Here is a 6,726-nt window from a genome sequence, read left to right on the forward strand (position 1 = left end):
CACACACACACACACACACATACACACACACACACACTGAATGGCTCTGGCATAACCTACATGCCCTACCACTACTAACCTCTCCCTTTCATTCGTGCCTTTAATTATCGGGCTCCTCTTCAGAAGTGGCTATCTAAAAGCAGCACCCCTCCCCCTCCCGAAGCTCAAGGCGTCCTCTCCTACCCCACCTTGCATTGTTTTCATCATTTACTCTATCGAGAGTACAATTCTTTTTCTGTAGGTTTGCCTTGATTTTTCGCTTCTTTCCCCAGAATACCTATAAAGGCAAGAGTTGTTTCATTGCTTGATCCAAAGCCTGTGAACCTGCCTCACCATCAGATGAATGATATGTGTGTGTACTTAGTTACTAGAAGATCTCCATGGCATGTCTTCACAATTCATAAAAGTGTGTGTGTGTGTGTGTGTACTCACAAACATGTACCACAATGTGCAAGTGGAAATCAAAGGACAGCTCATGGGTTTCACGTGTCTCCTTCTACAAGGTGGGTCCCGGGATTAAATCGGGTCATCAGGCTTAGCAGCAAGTGCCATCATTCGCTAAGCCCTCTCCCTGACTGGGTGAATTTTGATTCATAAAGAAGCACTTAGTGGGAGCTGAAGAGATCCGCTGGCAAAGCCTGTCCCCTCTTCCCACTGAGCTCTTTGACTTTATTATACTGGGTAACAGTTTCTGTGGACTCTATGTCTAAGTAGCTTGTGCAGAACTGGGATATCCCCCAAAGCCAGGGCTCCCCCAGTGAGAATAATGAAGATGCTTCAGAAGGAGGTGGGTTGACAGACGAGCTCTCTGCAAATGACACCACAGAGGCCCGGGAGGGAAATATACACCCTCAAGTCACAAGCATGTATTGAAGAGCAATATATATTCTGTAAGCCAGGCCTCAGATTCCACTGTTTACGGAGGAAGCGCAATTGCTGACAAGCATAAGCCACTTAGAAATATGACAGGCATCATGAGCCCTGACAGAGGAGCGAGTCTCAGGCTGGAAGGCTTGACGTGGAATTTCACTGTGTCTGCTCAGACATTTTTAACCTGGGAGAATAGACCATACGATCGAAAAGTGGCTCTTGGTAGTTGTGCGAGTCAGGACATGACTGGACTCTGGTTCAGTCTCTGCTTCGGTCTCCCTTGCTGCCACTCTTTTGATCCGTCTTCACGTGCATTATGATTCCTGAGGTTGCCTTGATTTTCTCTTCCTTCCCCAGAATAGTCTTCCCCTCAGCGTATGTCTCTTGGAGTTATGCATGTCCTAGCAAAATGCGCATGGAGTAACGGCTGTCTTGGTAAAGGGTACATTTGAGAGCTGGCACGTGATCGTCTCTCTCTCCTGTAATGCAGACCTGGAGCCTGATGCTGAAATAGAGCTAGAGACTACAGCTTGAGCCTCAGAATGCTCTCATGAGCAGAACCCTCCCTTCCTCTGTCCTAACCCATCCTTCGTGATGTACTCTGGCGCTTGCATTGTGCACCGAGACTGCGGGGCTTGTATGTTACAGCAAACATAGCCTGTCCTGGCTGCACCCCCCAGGCACTTTCCCGTACTCATTCACACACCCCTGTGATCACCACTGGAGCCTGGGGAGCCCGATCTTACAGATGAGGAAACAGGGGTTCACAGTTTAGACGCAAAAGCAGATTCCAAAGCTGACTTACCTGATTCCAAATTAGATTCTCTCTCCCACTCTACTGTGTTATCATCTACTATGGAAGAAATTCAACTCTTCCATTTTTCCAAATCCTGCAAAGCCCACAGCCAGCCATTGTTCTGAAACTGTGACTTCGAGTTTGATCTGCTATGGTCTACAGTATCTTAAGCGTGATGATTTCATGAAAAAAAAAAAAATGCAGAGATAGACACGTTACTATTCCCCGAAACGGAGGCCTGCTGTAGAGCTGTGAAGTTGTGGAAGAATTGAGCATGTATGACAGTGAGGTCAGAAGGGCCCAGGCAGCTTGGGGTGGGCAGCACAGCCTTATCCAGCCAAGCCTAGTGCCATCATTTTAATGTGAGACTGGGCCAGACCTTACATAACTTGAGTTCCAATCTAGCTGGACCAATTTTGATGAGTCGCCTTTCCGGGCATGTCTCCTAGACAATGGAGGCAGCATTTGAGGGATTGAATGCTACCTTCCATTATCTTCACCCTGGGAGCTTCAAAGAGACCATGAGCTGTCTAACCCTAGCTAGAGGTTCTGATTCAGTGGGCCAAGGGTAGGCGCTCAGCCCTTGAAAAGACCTGATACCAAGACAGATAGACGTGCCAGGTGCTACAGCATTGCCAGATACCCTTCTCTCACTTCCAGGCTTGAGCACCCTGTCATGGGTCTGCTCCTTCCCGGAGTCCAGGTCAGTCCTAAGGAGAAATAAAATATCTCAGGCCTCTTCCAGGACTGTGTGGCTGCTAAACCAGAGGCTCAGAAACAATAGGATTCTGGGGGCCATCCTCTTCCTCCCCTCTGGCTGCTGTGGCAGCCAGATCTCCTTCCTTGAGTATGAGAAAGTGGGGGGACTGAACGGTTGTTCAGCCTCCCTAGGTGTCATGGCAGGCAGCACTTCCAGGCTGGGAGTGAGGGGGGAGGCAGTTTCCATCACCCAGAGAGTCCTCATACTCCTGTCTTGGACTCTCTTCTTGCTCTCCATAATACCCACTGGACAACATTCTCCTGGCTCCCACCCACCTGCCCAGCCCTCCTTCAAGGCTTCTCCTCACTGTCTTTCTATAGACTTATATTCCGAAAACCCCACCCCCCTCTCCTCACTGGTCCTTTGGATCATTTCCTGCCATCAGTAAGTGGCATTAGCCACAGGCTTGATGGGAAGAGAAACTGCAGCCATGCCAAGGAACCAGTAGAAAGACCTCCCTCCATCTTTCCCAGCAGAACCCAGGGTGGCCTTGAGGCTGGTGTGCTATGGCCAGGCTTCTGGGTTCTTGCCCAGCCCTTGTGCCAGATGCCACAGGAGAGGGCATGTGGCTGTTTCTAGTCCCCAGGAGTCTAATGGAAGTATGCGGCAAATTAGTCACCCAATTAAGGCAATCAGAAAGCAAACCCACTTTGTTATGGACACAGGGTGGCCTAATGGGGGAATGGAAAAGCCTTACCTGATTACCCCAAGATTCTGAGCCACACAGGCACACCCAAATACCTAGGAAGATAGTAAGCAGGCCTTTCTCTGCAAGGCCCATGGAGACCTTCCTTGCAGCCTCCGCCGTCTCTGGCTGCACACCGCCAGGCGGCATGGTCCAAAGTGAGATGTTCTCCAAAGGCTCATGTGTTGGAACACTTGATCTTCATCTGGTGCTGCTGTTTGGGAAGACCACGGAACCTTTTGGAGTTAGTGCCCTCTGGAGAAAGTGAGACTCTTGGGGGTCATGGGAGCTTGGCAATTTGTTGCCGGACTCTACTTTCTGTTCACACTCTGCTTCCTGAGTGTGAGTGCTATGTGACCAGCCAGCCTTCTGTCTCTTTTGTCAGGACGGACTGTATCCCTTAGGAACTGTGAGCCAGGACAAATCCTCTCTCCCTTAAGTTGCTTCTATCAGGGTATTTTATCACAGCAACGGGCAAGTAACTAAGAAACTGAGGATGTTCGGTCTTGCAGGTCCCCACATCCACACAGCCTTCCATGATTGGCTTCCACAGGAGCGGTAGCCCTTTCCTCCATCCTTTCACTCTTCATTTATGTCCCTTTATGTCCTCTTACGGTTTGTTTAATGATATGCTTAAAAGTGTGACTGTCTGGATTATAAAATCTCAAGGGCCAGACCCCAAGCCTTACTCCTTAGTGTATGTCATTTAAATTCATAGACTACTTATATATCTCTGCTCCTGATAGTCGAGACCTCATAGTGGGGCATATATATTTTCCACATTTTTTACTTGATAACTAATTCACTCAATTAATCAACATATATCTATTGGACACTTACTCTGTGCCAGACACAAAGAATAAAATGGTAAACAAAGCAGATGCCCTGGGAATTTGATCTCTCAAAGACGGTCCCCATCCTCATGGGCAAGGCACAAAATTTAAAAAGGAAAAAAAAAAAGATATTTACAGTAACAAGTTGCCTTTAGACTTTTTGGTTGACAATGAGGGTCCCATAAGACTATACCGGACTGGAAAAATTTTCTTTGCTCGCATCATAGCCAAGTAATGCTGAAGCACAATACAAATGTCACACATTTATGAAAGTGCTGGTGTAAACATGTTCACTGCATGGCCAGGTGCATAAAGGCACTGCACAGGGCCATGACCACACCCCTGTTTGTGCAGCCACTGTACTGCAGTCATTTGCTAATGGTTCAGAGTGGACTCCTTGTCCTTATAAAAAGGTTTCCTGCCTAGCCGGCTACGTGTTACACTGACAGCCTCGTGTGTCTAGACGGCATCATTTTCTCTGGCGCCTGATAGAGCCTACTGTTATTTTGTCCATCGTGGTCCTAGGAGCAATGGGCTGAATCATGGCTCTAACAGCAATAGGACGCATACCGTATTGTCTGTATGTGCAGGGCACTGCACCATCAGATTTGTGTAGCTGCTGTCTGTAATTGTTTGCAGAACGATACGGTTGCCTAAGAGTGTGTTTCTCCGTCTATACCCTCTAGGTGTGCACGTGTGTGCGGGGTGATCAGAAGTCACAGGCATTTTAAAAGAATTTCAGAAATAGAAAATGGAGACGTGCTGTCCTCTTTATCTTTGTCAACTTGGTATAGACTGTAGACACCTGGCTGGGGGGGGGGGGTGGGGAAGAGTCTTATTTGAGTAATTGTCCTTATCAGGTTAGTCTGTGGACATGACTGTGAGTCGTCTTGATTGGAGTGTGTAGGGATGCCCACCCCACTGTGGGTGACACTGTCACTCAGCACGAGATCCCGGGCTGTATTAGAACGCTAAGTGTGAGCCTGTGAGTGAGCCAGGAGAGTGAGCCAAGAAGCAGAATTCCTCTGCTTCAGGGATGGACAGTGGTCTGGGACACGTGAAGGCCATGAGCCCTTCCCTCTCCAAGTTGCTTTTGGTCTAGTGCTGTATCTTAGCAGCAGAGCTCAACTCACAGGTCACAGGCGGGAGAATGGGCTCATCAGTTAGACTCACTCATTCTTTCAACCCGTTCTGGATTCAGTTCCCAGAACCCACAGGGCTGTTCGCAACCACCCACAACTCCAGTTCCAAGGAATCCAACGCTCCTGTCCGAACTGTGAGGGCATCAGGCGCACTGACAGTGCACAAACATGCAGACAAAACACTCCTACACATTAGATAGCATACGTAAATCACGTTTCAAACTTTTAGAAGACCAAGACAGGCAAGTGATTCCACTGTCCTCACAATAACAATAACAATCACTAATACTGCATCTCCTTTATACATTTTTGTATGAGTTTATAGAGATATGCAAATGCTCTTGTGGGTATTTTTTGGCAGAAATATAGTCATAATTCATGCTTTCATCATCCTGTGACCTGGCATAGAATCTCAGAGTAGTATCTGTCTTGAATACTCAGTAAATGGTTGGTAACTCTTGAATTCTTCAGCCTTCCCACAAGGCCCACCTCCTGCTGAGCCCCAGGACCGGGGCCATGCACACTCTCTGCTCCTTCTGTTAGCACCAGGGCACCTTGGTGCCTCCTGAGTACAGAGGGGAGGTGTAAAAAAGGCCCTGTTGGCCAGTTCTGCCTCCCCGGGGTGGCAGGTGTCCAATGGATAGATGACAGTCTTTACCCACAGTTTCCACATTCTACCATTTCATTCTTCTTGGACAGGCATGAAGCATCTTGATACCAAGAGCATGTATTCAAGATCTGAGACAGTCCCAGACTCCATTCCTTAACCTTGCTCTGGAAGGTAATTTTAGCCCCTGGGTGGACTCACATGCCAGACTGAAAGCCATGTTCTGGCCAGGTCCACCTCAAGACTCCTTCTAGGGTGTAGTACAATGGCAGCTGAAGACCAAAATTCTGGCTCCCACCCCCTCACCCAGCTTCACCTGCGTTCAACATGCTGGGAAGGCAGAGGCGGCAGGCCGGAGGCTGCTATGATAGATGGACTCAGATGAGCAGAGACATCCCCTCTTCCCCAAGTCCAGCCCATTTCCATGCTGTGGGAAATACTATTTCCACCTTGACCCTCTGTTCCTGCCTCTAACATATACTGGTAACCTCTCTGCCTACAAAATCCCCATATGTGCAAGGCCCGCCTCTCCATATGGTCCATGTTATCTCACCAAAGACAAAAGCCCCAAGAAACCATGGAATAGACAGGGACACCCAAAAAGCTTGTTATCTGTCTCCAGGAAGCCCGTGTCTCAGGCCTGCACAATAGCTGGGTATTTTCCAGCTTTTAAATCTGTTTGAGGAAATTGGAAGATGACAAGTCTCCTTTTTGAACATTTTTTTTCTTTCTTTTCTTTTTCTTTTTTTGCAGACAAAATTAACTTCCTCGTTGTGTCACCTGACTTACTCCTAAACCACACTGTCTCCTTCTATTGACCACATACCCCCAAATAACAAATCGGGCCTGCTCACCATTATTGTAAAGATTTCTGACTTTTTTTCCCCCAGCTCATGCCTCACACAAGAATTATTAATATTAGACACTAGACAATGCAATTTTGGAGCGAGAGAGAGACACAAGTCGCCTTCAAAACACATCTGACATATTTTGCTGAATTTTTATTTTTACACATTTCCAGCCTCCCCCCCCC

Source organism: Psammomys obesus, unplaced genomic scaffold (assembly GCF_907164565.1).
Source record: "Psammomys obesus unplaced genomic scaffold, mPsaObe1.curated_primary_1811, whole genome shotgun sequence".
Lineage (NCBI taxonomy): Eukaryota > Metazoa > Chordata > Mammalia > Rodentia > Muridae > Psammomys > Psammomys obesus.